General features: G+C 44.1%; 1 long non-coding RNA gene across 1 annotated transcript; it reads right to left on the reverse strand.

Moving 5' to 3' along the window:
• Nucleotides 1–8653: 8653 nt before the first annotated feature.
• On the reverse strand, nt 8654–12669 carry LOC112666618 (uncharacterized). Its single transcript, XR_003140915.3, has 3 exons — nt 9432–12669; nt 9008–9105; nt 8654–8908 (listed from the first exon to the last, which is right to left on the reverse strand). It is a non-coding gene; the product is annotated as an uncharacterized LOC112666618 (long non-coding RNA).
• Nucleotides 12670–12991: the final 322 nt, after the last annotated feature.

The following is a 12991-nucleotide window of genomic DNA, read 5'->3' on the forward strand; positions in this document are numbered from 1 at the left end:
CTCAGTGCCTAGGAGCGCTAGCTCCTGCCCAAGGCATCTACACGCCCATCGTGGGGACGTAGGAAACAATCTGGTGACACAGGTCAGGGATTCTCATTTCTCCAGATGTTTGTCTTCAGCAGACATTGGTGGTGAGAAAGCAGAGGTCCAGGCAGGCATTGTCAGAGATGATAGCTCTGGAGCTGTGCTTTTTTGTTTGAATTGCTCCCAAGTGCTTTTGAGCTGGGAGTTCTGATCAGGCCTCATGTCCAAAATGTTCTTCTTCTTCTTTTTTTTTTTTATATTCTCAGTATAGTAGGTATAACAAGGCAATAAACTTAAGGTCTCTAATGCCCACAAATGGATTCAAGTGTGTTCCCACGTCCTTAATGTATCATTAGCAGGCATCTTTCAATTTACATTGCTGATTTTTGAGGTTAACAGCAAAGACACACTAGCCGTTGTTAACATGTCCATTCCAAACTATTAACGGCCTAATTCAAGAGCCACGAGTCTTGCCCATTTAACAGACCAATATGAGTGTTCATGGTTGGTGGAAGGCTTTTCTCCACGTAGTAATTCAGGGACCTCTGTTCTTTCCTTCTTTTGGCTCTATCTCTGAAGGCTTTGTCATCACCACTTGCCTCTGTCAATGAGAAGGGAAAAGTGTACAAAGAATATTTATTCCTTAATGGCGTTGGCTTGGAAATAACATGCAGTGCTCCTCACACTCCATTGGCAAGAACTGTTCATCTTGTCTCACCAAGGCCCAGGATGCCTTGGAAACATGCCTGGGCAGCCACTTCCTGGTAACACCTACGTGCTGTTCAGGGTTGGGGTATGACTTAGGGTTAGCTGTCTTTGTCTCCTCCAAACATCTTGGTACCACTTTCAAAAATCACCAGCTACATTGTACTGAAAATGAAAATATACAGCAATTTGTAGGATGCAGGTAAAGTAGAGCTGGGAGGGAAATATATAACACAAAGTGCTTACGTTTGAAAAGAAGAACGTCTCAAATCATAACCTAAATTTCCATTGCAAGAAACTAGATTAAAAGAAAAAGAAAGAAAATAAATCCAAAGCAAGCGGTAGGAAGGAATGATAAAGAATAGAAATCAATGAAATTGAAAACAGGAAAACAAGAGAGAAAATCAGTTAAACAAAAATTGGTTCTTTGAAAAAAAAAAAAAAAGAATAATTTTATAAGCCTCCAGAATGACCAGCAAGGTAAAAAGAGAGAAAACACAAATCACCAATACCAGGAATGAAACAAGGAATATCACTACAGGTCCTATAGCCATTAAAAGGACAATAAAAGAATACTATAACAACATTATGCTTCTAACTTGATCATTTAAATGAAATGGACCAATTCCTTAAACGCACAGACCACCAAAACTCAACCAAGATGAGATACATAATAGGAAAAGTCCTATAACCATCAAGGAAATTGAATTCATAATTTTAGATCTCCCATTAAAAAATGTCTATAGAGGGATCCCTGGGTGTCTCAGTGGTTGAACGCCTGCCTTCGGCCCAGGGCGTGATTCTGGAGTCCCGGGATCGAGTCCCACATCAGGCTCCTGGCACAGAGCCTGCTTCTCCCACTGCCTGTGTCTCTGCCTCCCTCTCTGTGTGTCTCTCATGAATAAATAAATAAAATCTTTAAAAAAATGTCTATAGAATCACCCAACTGGCTCAGTAGGAAGAGTATGCGACTGTTGATCTGAGGTTGTGAGTTCAAGCCTTATGTTGGGTGTAGAGATTACTAAAAAAATAATAAACTTTAAAAAAGTCTATGGGGGCACCTGGGTGGCTCAGTTGGTTAAATTTTTGCCTTTGGCTCATGTCATGTTCCTGGGGCCCTCGGATCGAGGCCACTTAGTGGGCTCCCTGCTCAGTGGGGAGTCTGCTTCTCTCTCTCTCTCTCTTTCTCTGTCAAATAAATAAATAAAATCTTTAAAAATTGTCCATGTCCAGGATTGGTTCAAAGAGAATTATACCAAACATCTAATGAAAAATTGACACTGATATTACACAATCTCTTCCTGAAAATAGGAGAGGAAAGAATACTTCTCAATTTATTTTATGAGGCCAGTATTACCATAATATCAAAATCAGAAAAAGGATAGCATGAAGAAAACTACAGAACAATATTTTTCATGAACTTATAGAAATCCTCAACAAAATGTTAACAAATCAGATGCAGCAATATATAAAAAAAAATAACATACCACAACCAAGTGGATCGCATTCTAAGTGTGCCAGGTTGTGTCAATATTCAAAAATCAGTTAATGTAACCCACCAGATCAATAGGCTAAAGAAGAAAAATCATACGATCGTGTCAATTAATACAGAAAAAGCATTTGACAAAATCTAATAAAATACCTATTCATGATTTTGAATTTTTTTAATTTTTAAAGATTTTATTTATTTGACAAAGAGAGGGAGATCACAAACAGGGGGAGCAGAGCCTTATGCAAGGCTCGATCCCAGGACCTTGGAATCATGACCTGAGCTGAAGGCAGATGCTTAACTGACTGAGCCACTCAGGCACCCCACCCATTTATGATTTAAAGTAATCCCAACCTCTCAGCAAACTGGGAAAAGAAGGGATAATTTGATAAAGGGCATCTATAAAAAATTGATAGCTGCTACTCCCACAAATTTTGGTATCTCATGTTTTCCTTTTCAGTCAATTCAAAATACTTTCAAATTTCCCTTTGATTTCTTTTTTTTGACTGTTGGGTCATCTAGAAGTGTGCTATTTAATTTTGAGTCATCTTTCTGTTATCCATTCCTAATTTAATTCATCGTGGTTAGAGAGCATACTCTGTATGACTTGAATCCTTTTAACTGTACTGCAACTTGTTTAATGGCCCAGAATATTGTCTATCTTGGTAAATGTTCTGTGTGAATTTGAGAGGATGTGCATTCTGCTGTTGTTGAGTAAAGTTTTTGTAAATGTCAATTAGATGGAGTTGGTTGATAATGTCAAATCTTCTAAATAGTTACTGGTTTTCTGTCTACTTGTTTTATCAATTATTAAAAGAAGGTATGAAATCTTCCACTATAATGGTCAACTTGTGTATTTCTCTTTGCAGATCTATCAGGTTTTGCTTTAAGCATTTTGAAGCTGTTATTATGCACATAACCATTTAGAATTGTTATGTCCTCTTGATGAATTGGCCCATATATCATTCTCATATACCCTTTTTATCATTGGTAATATCTTTTGCTCTAAAATCTGCTTGGTCTGATATTAATACAGTCACTCTAGCTTTTTTTTTTTTTTAAGACTTTATTTATTTATTTATGAGAGACACAGAGAGGCAGAGACACAGGCGGAGGGAGAAGCAGGCTCCATGCAGGGAGCCCGACATGGGACTCGATCCCAGGACCCCAGGATCACGCCCTGGGCCGAAGGCAGCACCAAACCACTAAGCCACCCAGGCTGCCCTCTGGCTTTTCTTTTCTTTTTTTTTTTTTTTAAGATTTATTTATTTATTCATGAGAGACTCACAGAGAGAGAGAGAGGGAGAGAGAGAGAGAGACATACTCACGCAGAGGGAGAAGCAGGCTCTTCGGAGGAGCCCAATGTGGGACTCAATCCTGGATTTGGGATCACAACCTGAGCCCAAGGCAGCCACCCAGCTACTGAGCCACCTAGGCATCCCTAGCTTTTGGTTTCGATTGGTGGTAGCAGGGTATATCTTTTTCCATTCTTTTATTTTTAATCTAGTTGTGTCTTTATATTTGAAGTGTGTGTGTGTGTTTTAGAGAGTGCACATGTGTGTGCAAGTGGGGTAGAGGGACAGAAGGAGAGGGGGGGAAGAGAATCCTAAGCAAGCTGTATGCCCAGCATAGAGCCTGATGCAGGGCTCAATCTCACAATCCTTTTTTTTCTTTAGATTTTATTTATTTATTCATGAGAGACACACGGAGAGAGGCAGGGACACAGGCAGAGGGAGGAGCAAGCTCCACGCAGGAAGCCAGATGTGAAGCTCAATCCTGGGACTCTGGGATCATGCCCTGAGCCAAAGGCAGATGCACTTAACCGCTGAGCCACCCAGGCGTCCTACAATCTCACAATCCTGAGATCATGACCTGAGCCGAAATCAAGAGTAGGATTCTTTTTTTTTTTTTTTTTTTTTTAAGAGTAGGATTCTTAACTGACTGAGCCACCCAGGCGCCCCTGAAGTTGTTTCTTATAGATAGCATACAGCTGAATCTTGCTTTTTTATTCAGCCTGGCAATCTTTGCCTTAAAATTTGGATGTTTAAACCATTTATACTTAAAATGGCCATTGTTATGGTTAGGTTTCAATCTAACATTTTACTGTTGATTTTCTATTTGTCTTACTGTTTTTTGTTTCCCTTTCTCTCTTCTGTATTCTTTTGGCCTAATTGAATATTTTAATGATTCTATTATATCTCATTTGTTGGCTTATTATAATTTTTATCATTATAATGGTTGCTTTAGGGTTTATAATACATCTGTTAAAAAAAAAAAAAAAGATTTTGGGATCCCTGGGTGCTCAGCGGTTTGGCGCCTGCCTTTGGCCCAGGGCACGATCCTGGAGTCCCGGGATCGAGTCCTGCGTCAGGCTCCCAGCATGGAGCCTGCTTCTCCCTTCTCCTGTGTCTTTGCCTCTCTCTTTCTCTCTTTATATCTATCATGAATAAATAAATAAATATAAAAAAAGATTTTTATTAATTTTTTTTTATTTGAGAGAGAGAGAGCACTAGAAAGAATGAGAGCAAGCACAAGTGGGGGTGCAGAGGGAAAGGAGAAGCAAAAAAAAAAAGAGAGAGAGGAGAAGCAGGCTCCCTGCTGAGTGGGGAGCTCGACCCTAGGACCCTGGGACCCTGGGATCGTGACCCAAGGCAAAGGCGGATACATAACCCATTGAGCCACTCAGGCATCCCTATAATACATCTTCAATTGATCAGTCTACCTTGGGGCATCTGTATGGCTCAAACAGAGGAATGTGCAACTCTTGGACTCAGGGTTGTGAGTTCAAGCCCCATGACTGGTGTAGAGATTACTAAAACAAACAAACAAACAAAAACCAAACAAACAAACAAGAAAGAAATCACAGTCTACCTTTAAGTGATAATATACTGCTTGGTGGAAAGTATAAGAACCTTACAATAGTTCCTCCATTTTTTCCCTCTCATCTATTAAAAACATCTTGTGTCTCAGGATTATTGACAATTGCAGTCTAAGGACTACAAAAACTGGGCTTCTATTATTTCAATCCCTCTATTTGACATTTACCTCCAGACCTTGTGGGCTGCCGTTTACCTTAGTGTAGGACTTGACACCTCTCTACCCCAAACCAATTAGGGTCTACCTTTGCCCAACAGCCTAACTTGTTCACATCTGCCTAGTGGCTTTTTTAGAATTTTTTAAAAAGGGGAAAAAACAACAACAACAACGAGTATCTTCTAAAGCAAGGAAGGAAAGAGGAGGAGCTCTAATAGTTTATGAAAGCCTTCTTGCTGGATCAGATATTCCAGGCTTATCCTGTCCTTTTTGTTTTTGGGTTGTTTTTGTTTTTTAAGATTTTATTTATTTATTCATTAGAGACACACAGAGAGAGGGGCAGAGACACAGGCAGAGAGAAGTAGGCTCCCTGTGGGAAACCCAATACAGGACTAGATCCCAAGTCCCCAGGATCACGCCCTGAGCTGAAGGCAGACGCTCAACCCCTGAGCCACCCAGGTGCCCTGAATCCTGTCCTTTTTGCCCAGATTTGGAATCAGTCCAGAAACCCTAGCTCCTTTTAGTGGAAAATGGTGTTTAGAGACCACAGTCTGGGAACCAAGTGCTTTGCTACTGTTGCTTTAGTTTTTAGTGGATAGAACTGGGAAATACTTTTCATTTTGTTTTATTTTATTATTTTATTTTTTAAAAAATATTTTATTTATTTATTCATGAGAGACACCGAGAGAGAGGCAGAGACACAGGCAGAGGGAGAAGCAGGCTCCATGCAGGGAGCCCGACGTGGGACTGATCCCAGGTCTCCAGGATCACACTCCGGGCTGCAGGCGGCGCTAAACCGCTGTGCCACCGGGGCTGCCCCTACTTTTCTTTTCTTTCTTTCTTTCTTTTTTTTTTTAATTTTTTTTAAAAAAATTTATTTATGATAGTCACAGAGAGAGAGAGAGAGGCAGAGACACAGGCAGAGGGAGAAGCAGGTTCCATGCACCGGGAGCCCGACGTGGGATTCGATCCAGGTCTCCAGGATCGCGCCCTGGGCCAAAGGCAGGCGCTAAACCACTGCGCCACTCAGGGATCCCCCTACTTTTCATTTTAAAGAGAAAATGTGGGGCGTCTGGCTGGCTCAGTCAGTAGAGTGTGCAACTCTTGATCTCAGGGTTGTGAGTTTGAGCCTCACGTTGGGTGTAGAGATTAGTTAAAAATAAAATATTTGGGGCAGCCCAGATGGCTTAGCGGTTTAACACTCCCTTCAGCCTGGGGTGTGATCCTGGTGACTGGGATCGAGTCCCGCGTTGGGCTCCCTGCATGGAGCCTGCTTCTCCCTCTGCCTCTGTCTCTGCCTCTCTCTCTCTGTGTCTCTCATGAATAAATAAATTTAGAAAAAAAATAAAAATAAAATAAAATATTTTTAGTAAGTGGGTGGAGGGATGGGGTAACTGGGTGATAGGCATTAAGGAGGGCCATTGATATAATGAGCACTGGGTGGTATATGCAATGATGAATCACTAAACTCTATCTCTGAAACTAATAATACACTAATGCTAATTAATTAGATTTAATTTAAAAAAGAAAATATTTTAAAAAATAAAATAAATAGAAAATGCACAATGAGTTTATGTTCATATTTCCAGCTTAAATTTAGGATTATAGGGTTTTCAGTTATCTTCTTTGATTTTCTATTTCTTTTTTCTCTTATGCTGAAAATTTTGGTTCCTAAGAACATTAACATATTATTTGTTTTACCCATATGCATAACCTATGCACTACATATTATATAATATGTGTTATAAATATAACATAGCATATAGTAATTTTTTTAGCATATAGTAATTTATATCACATATTTTGGGAAAACACCAATATTATTGTTAACAATATAATTAGTGAAGGCAATTTAAGATTTATTTGCTTTTTATTTTTAAACTTTTATTTATTTTATTTATTTTTAAGTTTATTTATTTAGTTTTAGTGATCTCTACACCCAAGGTGCTTGAATTCACAACCCCAAAATCAAGAGTCACATCCTCTTCCAACTGAGCCATCCAGGCGCCCCCATTTATTTACCCTTTTTTTTTTAAAGGTTTTATTTATATATTCATGAGAGACACAGAGAGAGAGAGAGAGAGGCAGAGACACAGTAGAGGGAGAAGCAGGCTCCCTGCAAGAAGCCCGATGTGGGACTCGATCCTGGATCCCAGGATCACACCTTGAGCCCAAGGCAGATGCTCAACCACTGAGCCATTCAGGCATCCCTTATTTGCTCTTTTAAAAAAAATATTTAGGGTACCTTATTCTGGGAGATATAGTAAAATTATTTACTTTTGAAATAGTTCCCATCTGAGAGGTTGAGCCACCTATATATACAGTTATTTCTATTTGTTTCATTTTGCTTCTGTTCTTTAGGAATAATTTTCATTTCAATTGAATTTTTGTTTATAATTGAATAACCATTTACATGGTTCCAAAGTCAAAACGACAAAAGAAAGTGTTTTTAGGCAGCCCGGGTGGCTCAGCAGTTTAGCACCGCCTTCAGCCCAGGGCCTGATCCTGGAGACACAGGATCAAGTCCTGCATCGGGCTCCCTGCATGGAGCCTGCTTCTCCCTCTGCCTGTGTCTCTGCCTCTTTCTCTCTCTCTCTCTCTCTCTCTCTCTCTGTGTCTCTCATGAATAAGTAAATAAAATCTTAAAAAAAAAAAAAAGGAAGTGTCTTTAGAGAAGTCTAGCTCAACCCCATCCTCTCTATAGTGTTCTCTCTCTTGCTCTCTGTGTGATCTTGGCTTTCAGGTTTTCCTTTCTTTGTTTAATATGAACAAATACTTTTATATACCTGGACGGCTTCTCCTTCTTAAACAGTAGCATACAATGTACATTTTTCTCCTCTGGGCTCAATACATCTGTTTTATGGCTTTATTAAGTGGCAAAGGATACAGGTTCATTGTTAAAAGACCATGTCAAGAGCCTGGTGACTAGGTTTATATTCTATGTGTTTTGGATTCCCTTTGTATACACAGAATGGTCATCACTGGTCACTTATCAAATGTGTGCATGGGCCAGGCATTGTACAGAGCATTTTGTTTATTTTTTATTTATTTATTTTTAAAGATTTTAATTTTGTGTAAGTGGGCTCCAGGCCCAGTGTGGAACCCAACATGGGACTTGAACTCGCAACTGTGAGATCAAGACCCGAGCTGAGATAAAGAGTCAGATGCTTAACTGACTGACCCACCCAGGCACCCCAAGGTTTTTTTTAAGTAATCTCTACACCCAACGTGGGGTTCAAACTCACAACTGTGAGATTAAGAGTCACACGTTCTACCAACTGAGCCAACCAGGCACTCCGTGCTGAGCATTTTCTATGCTGTATTGCTGAGTAACAAATAAAAAACCCAAAACCTTAGCTTAAAGCAACAGACATTTATTATCTCGTGGTTTCTGTGGGTCAGTGGTCTGGGCACAGTTTATTTTATTTTATTAAAAAAAATTTTTTTTTTTTTTTGGTCTGGGCACAGTTTAGTTGGGTCTTCTGGCTCTGGGTGTCCCATGAGGCCATAATCAAGGTGTCGCCAAGGCTGTGGTCATCTCCAGGCTTGGCTGGGGAAGGACCCATGGCCAAGCTCACTCATGTGGTTGTTGGCAGGATTCAGTTCCTGGCAGACTGGTGGCTGGAGGCTGTCCTCAGTTTCTCACTGTGTGGGCCTCTCCATAGGGCAGGTCACAATATAGAATCAGAGTAAGCAAGTGAGCAGGACACCGGGAGGGAGGGGAAGAAGGGGAGGGAAAGAGGGTCAGCAAGTCACCGTCATTTGTAGCCTGGTCTCAGAAGTAACACCATGTTCTGTTGACCAGAAGTAGGTAGTAAATCCAGCCCATACACACGGGGAGGCATGACACGAGGCTGTGAATGAAAGAAGCGGGAGGATTACAGAGAGCCTTCTAGAAAGTGCCTACTACCTATGCTTTACCTCTTTAACAAACACAACAGTCTCATGAGGGAAGCATTACTGTCCTTGCTTCATAAATGAGAAAAATGAGGCATCTGGATGGGGTAGGCAATTCACGCAGCATGCCAGAGCCAGCAGGTGGCCAAGCTGGGTCTGGGTGGGGGGGGGTGGTATCCACAAGGGCCATGCAGATGCTCTCAGGGCCCGTTCTGGGGTGTGCATCGGCCACTTCAAAAACAGCATCTTGGGATTTCAACCCAGATCACACATCTCAAAGTACCTGACTCGGCGGAGCTCCCACTCGAGTCTCGATTTTTCTGTGATTTATGTTCAGGTCTAGATTTCCCTCAGAACCATTGGTCCCCACCATCCCTGCCAAGGATGCAGAGGGTTGCAGCTGGATGGTGTTTGCTGGTGCTCTGACTTCTGAGCGAATCTGAAAAGACAAAACTGCCAAAAAAAAAAAAAAAAAAAAAAGACAAAACTGCCCTTTCCACACACCCTGCCGAGATGCCTGGCGTTTAAACTTTTTAATCATTTACATTAAATTCTCAAGTACAATTGTAGTCATTTTTTTTCATCCAGTACATCCTTGTAAGAATTTATTATGTACTAGATTCTGTTCTGGTAGTGAACAAAGGAGATGGCATTCTGGCACTTTCTAGTTGGGGGAGACAGGCAGTCAATCAATCAACCGATCAATCAATCAATCAATCAAATATATAGTGTGAGAGATAGTGACAGCTGTCAGGAAGGAAATACATCGAGGAGGGGGTGGGAGCAAGCTGTGCAGTTATAGATGGGGGTGGAGGAGAGAATATTCCAGAACAGCTGGTGCAAGGTGATATCTGGTATGTTCCAACCCAGTGAGGAGGGTGGTGTGGCTGGGAGGTGTGGAGGAAAGTGTGAGGCTGAGACCCCAAAGTGTCTGGGCTGTCCGGGAAAGACGACCTCATCCTTTGCTGCCCTGGGCCATAGTGTGGTGGTGGGGAGGAGCAGGTTGGTGAGGGAGGGGCATGGCAGGGGGCTTGGCAGTGGAAGTTTGGAAGAGCCCACTGGACCCCGAGTGGAGGTGTTTTTTTTAAAGATTTTATTTATTTATTCATGAGAGACATAGAGAGAAAGAGGCAGAGACACAGGCAGAGGGAGAAGTAGGCTCCCGGTAGGGATCTCGTTGTGGGACTCCATCCCAGGACCCCGGGATCACACCCTGAGTCAAAGGCAGATGCTCAACCACTAAACCACCCAGAGGCCCCCCAAGTAGAGGTTTTGAGTGGGACGCTGGGCATTCGAGTCCAGAGTCAAGGCAAGGTCCTGGCCAGAGGGCTAAGGCTGAGAGTCCAAGGCCTCCAGTGGGATTTATCACAGGCGTGAGTATGGGCCTTGGACCCATTTGGAGGTTGGGGTGATGAGAAGGAGCAGCCAGCAGGAGAGGGGAAACCCGGGCAGAGGGATCCCTGTGCCAAGCAGGATGAGGCTCGGGACAGGGCTGCTGGATTCCAGCACCCAGATCACTGGACCTCGCCAAGGGCATTTCAGAGACCGGAGGGGATGAAAGCCCATCAGAGAGAGATCTGGAGAGAGCAGGAGGAGGGGAAGGCACACAGACAATGCAGACATTCTTTCAAGGAATTTTCTAGATCAGAGGCCTGGCACGCTTCTTGGAAAGTGATGCTGAGCCAAGAGAGGCTTTTGTGGGGTTTGTGGTTGTTGTTTTGTAAGAAGGGAGAAATGAGAGTGTGCTTGCAGGTTTGCACACTGCCGGGAAGGGGAAAGGAGCGGCTGTGGGAGCGCGGGACTGCCCAGGCCTGGGCTGGAGTCAGCAAGCAGGGGTGGGGTCTGGACCCAAGCGGGGGTGCCAGGTGGGCACGGGCACTAAGGAGCAAAGAGTCTTACTGAGCTCCTAGCGTGCAGGGTGCTGTTGTCGGCGGGGGTCAGCGATGAGTAAATGAAAACTCTCTGCTCTCATGGAGCTTCCATTGCTGTGTGGGAGGTGGACGCAAAACAAGGGCAATGAAGATTTAAGAAAAAAGGCACCAAGCACCGCTGGGAGGAACCCGTGGCAGGGAGGGAGATGCTGGGTTCAGGGAGGGATGCGTTTTAGGCGGGGAGGCTAGGAAAGGCCTCCCTAGGAGGGTGAGGCCAGGGACAGTGGCAGGAGGGACACTCATGGGTATGGGGGAGTCTCCAGGTGAAGGAAGAGTAAGGCTCAGATGGGAGCCTGTGGCTGGTGAACCTGTAAGGAGGCTGGCAAGTAGATGAGGCCGAGAGAGAGAGAGAGAGAGAGAGAGAGAGAGAGCCATCACAAGTGTTTGCAGATGTGATGTGAGGTTACCCTGCTTGTGTTTAACCCCATCCTCTGGCAGAGATGGGGAACCTCAAAAAAAAGTGGGAGGCAGGGTCACAAAGGGGCTGTATCCTGGTGACATTTTGCCAGTGGAGGTGACTATGCATGTGACAGATGGCCCCAAGGCTCCTCTGAACCAACAGAGGGATGTAGTGAGGGGAATATTCTCCAAGCAGCAGGGCAGGGACTGGGCCAGGTGGCAGTGGGTTATAGGAAGGTGGCCTGGGGTTGGGGGGGCCATCCAGGTGAGCCCTGGTGATTGTGAATGAGACTCGTGAGTGCAAATGTATGTCTCCAGTCACGTTCAGGAGTGAGGTCAGAGGGCAGGGCCTAAGCAGAGGCAAGGTGGGGGGTCCCTAGGCAGTGGGATGAGGGTGGGGGAACAGTCTAGGAGGGAGAATCAGGTGAGAGCGCTGTAGGTCCACGGTTCGAGAGTGCTGAGGTGGTCAAGGATTGTCAGGAGGCAGGAATCTAGAAGCAAGGAATGGATAGTGGGAGGTGGTGGCCTGAAAGCGCTGGGGAGTGGGGGTCTGAAGGGTCTGAGCGCACTTGCCAGGTCCAGTGTGTGCCCTCAGGAACCCGTTGTTGAGCTGCGAGGAGGACCCAGCCATCGCAGGAGAGGAGGCAAAGCCGTGAGGCCGGAAGACCATCTGCACGGATGCCACGGTCACCAGGAAGTAAGCAAGTGCAAGGGGACAGGAGACCCAGCACTAAGATCTTCAAGGATCGAGGGCAGGTGGCCTGGAGGTCTGTGGGTACTGAGGCCAAGAGGGGTGCTTCTCCCTCTGCCTATGTTTCTGCCTCTCTGTGTCTCTCATGAATAAATAAATAAAATCTTAAAAAGATCAGATAGGATGACTTTTTTAAAGGCATTTTTTGGCTTTTAAGGTTGATTACCAGTTACTTGGGATTTGACCATCCTGCCTGGGGACCATGAACCGTTTTCTGGGCTGTTTTGATCCACTTTGGCATTCTTTCGCTGCTTTTGGGTGGGCACTTCTTCGTGTTAGTGGAAATAGAAGGAAATGAACCCAAACCATGATTTGACATTCTGAGGGAAAAGGCACAGGATGGAAGGAGGCTGAAGGGACAGTGAACGTTTGCTCCTCAGTGATTGACCTTTGTCATCACACTGCTGCTGATGGGGACCCAGAGCTGATGATGAGGGGCTCTCTCTGACCAAACCTTTTATATATATATATTTAAGATTTTATTTATTTGAGAAAGCAAGAGAGCACGAGCCAGGAGGAGGGGTAGGGGGGGAGGGAGAAGCAGGGTCCCCACTGAGCAGGGAGCCCGATGTGGGGCTCGATCCCAGGACCCTGAGATGATGACCTGAGCCGAAGGCAGACGCTTTACCGACGGAGCCCCCCGGGCACCCCTCAACCAAACCTTTTAGCAAGCCTGACTTGGAGGTCATCTGGAACCTGACTGGGACCCAGGACCCTACTTGTAGGTATTTACACAGGAGAAATGAAAACGCATGTTCACAG

This window comes from Canis lupus, chromosome 10, assembly GCF_003254725.2.
Source record: "Canis lupus dingo isolate Sandy chromosome 10, ASM325472v2, whole genome shotgun sequence".
NCBI classification, from domain to species: domain Eukaryota; kingdom Metazoa; phylum Chordata; class Mammalia; order Carnivora; family Canidae; genus Canis; species Canis lupus.